Source organism: Bidens hawaiensis, unplaced genomic scaffold (assembly GCF_021521415.1).
Source record: "Bidens hawaiensis isolate Kalapana, Puna unplaced genomic scaffold, B.hawaiensis_p1.1 tig00015924_1, whole genome shotgun sequence".
NCBI lineage: Eukaryota > Viridiplantae > Streptophyta > Magnoliopsida > Asterales > Asteraceae > Bidens > Bidens hawaiensis.
The window spans coordinates 122,628-124,901 of NW_027492431.1; the positions used below are offsets into that span (position 1 = coordinate 122,628).

At 31.2% G+C, this 2,274-nt stretch overlaps 1 pseudogene across 1 annotated transcript; it reads right to left on the reverse strand.

Annotated features, from left to right (window-relative positions):
* Positions 1 to 301: 301 nt before the first annotated feature.
* Positions 302 to 2,274, reverse strand: LOC143550100 (uncharacterized; annotated as a pseudogene). The gene is made up of 9 exons (XR_013138266.1): positions 2,146 to 2,274; positions 1,973 to 2,036; positions 1,657 to 1,765; positions 1,330 to 1,392; positions 1,132 to 1,235; positions 969 to 1,035; positions 824 to 895; positions 593 to 753; positions 302 to 511 (listed from the first exon to the last, which is right to left on the reverse strand). The product of XR_013138266.1 is annotated as an uncharacterized LOC143550100 (transcript).

Genomic DNA, 2,274 nt, shown 5'->3' on the forward strand with positions numbered 1-2,274 from the left:
TAGAACTGCGTTTATGAGTAAATCCAACACGAAAGTAGGGCTACCGGTAACGGACGTGCGAGATGTTCATGTTAGTGTTTGTTTTTTAACAAATGAATGTATTTGTTTATGTTCGTTCGCTAACAGTATAAACGAACGAACATAACTGAGCTAATTAAAAGTATATGCGAACGTGTTGACCTAAAATTAATTAAAACTAGATTAAAATATAATAGGCCTATAATATATAATATAAATGAATATAGTAACAAACGTAAACTGACAAATATATATGAACGTAAACAAACAAGCATAAATGAACGGACGGGGCATGCATTTGTGTCTGTTAGCTTATTAAATATACGAACTTTCCGCCAAACGGTTCACCAAACGTTCGATTCGTATACAGACGGATTTTGATACAATCTAGCTTCAAGGTTATTTTAGAATGCAAGTACCTTATTATGGATATAAGTAACTGCAAAATATTGGTCTGGAGAACATATTCCACTCCATGCTGGACCTCAGCCAACTTCATAAATTAACACAAGATTAAACAAAACTAGTGGTCGAAAATAAAAATGAAATAAGAAAATGGACAATGATGAAAAACCTCATAATATAGCTCCAAAACACTTAAAGTTATAAGTGTATCATTAACATTGTGAATTTCTGCCTCCAAAAGACCTAAAAGATTTGAGTGTAAACTAATTTTGCAGCTGCACTTGAAGCAGAGAATAGTTTAACTATCAATGCCAATATTCGAACCCGACCCTGAAATAAATTTTGAAAGTCAGTTATCAAAATAAGCGTCTATTATCAACATACACAAAAACTATCATACCAGTGATGAACATTTTGATGCTAATTTTGAGATATCTGTAGTATCATTGGGAGTAGACGGGAACATGATTTCCTACAAATATATACAAATTCAATATGAAATTGAAACTATATTATATTTAAATCAGAAAGAAAGTTGAACTCACAATCCCCTGTTGAGATGCTGCTAAATTCTTGATTGCATCAGTTGCAGCAACAGCCACTTGTTCATCACTAAAGAATAACAATATCAAATAAAAATGAAGATTCGAGAACTAAATTAGAAATATAGGATGGCTGAAAAAGAAAAGCAACAATTTTAGAGTATACCCATCGATTAGACAACTAAGCAAAAGTGGGTACACGTCATTCTCTTTGATCAATGAAGTAGCTAAACCAGTATTATCTTCAAGATGCTCCAAAAGACTAGAAATCTAAGGATAACAACGCAAACTTTGATCATATAGCAAACTACACACAAAATGTAAATTTATGTAGCAGAATCAGCAAATGTTATATAGTAGTTACCGTTTTACATGACAAAGCTCTGACTCTCTGAGAATTCGCTTGAAGGCCAACCACAATAAAAGGCTAAACAAGAATAAAAGTAAATATAAACATGACAAAAAAGTTAATCAGTTCTTAAGCTGTAACATGGTATTATGATACTGCTAACAGCATATGTTTCTATAGAACAAATTTTTAATCACATAAATCGACTGTGACCAAATGTCATTTAGATCAACAAACTAACATGAATCTTAAAAAAAATTGTTTATAAAACTTGACACTTGGATGAATGTTAAATAATTATTTATAACTAAAAAAAAGTAAGACAAAATGAAGCAAACATACCATGAAATGTGGGATGAGAGAGGCACCATATTTGGTTCTAAATATCTTCTCTAAGCAATCAATCAGTGCATCTTCTAAACCAGGTACATCTCCTTTGGTTTGCAAAGCACTTCAATATAGGCATTCAACATAAAATCCATTAATTTCTTAAAAAATAAATAAATAAAACACTAACTAACTAACTAACTAACTTCACATGCACCTTTGATGTCAACAATTTCAAATTGAATGAATTAAGTTTCAATTATCAGTCTCTTGATTGCAGTTAGATAATTAAAACTAAATAACTGCAATTAAAACAAAATGAAGAGATAACCTGATAATGAGAGGAAGAGGAAACTGATCAAGAAACTGCTTCACAGCAGCTTCGGAACGAGTACCTGAACATCAAAACAAACGTCAATAATCAAATAACCAACAGAGTGATTATTATTATTATTATTATTATTATTATTATTATTATTATTATTATTATTAAGGTGAACTAACCAGGATTAAAGGAGAAGTCAGAAGCTGCTTGAAGTAGCTTGGAGGTATCAACCAGAGAATATTCTTTCTCCATTTCCGAACAACAACAACACGAAGATAGTGAAGTATGAAACCCACCGATTAATAAAC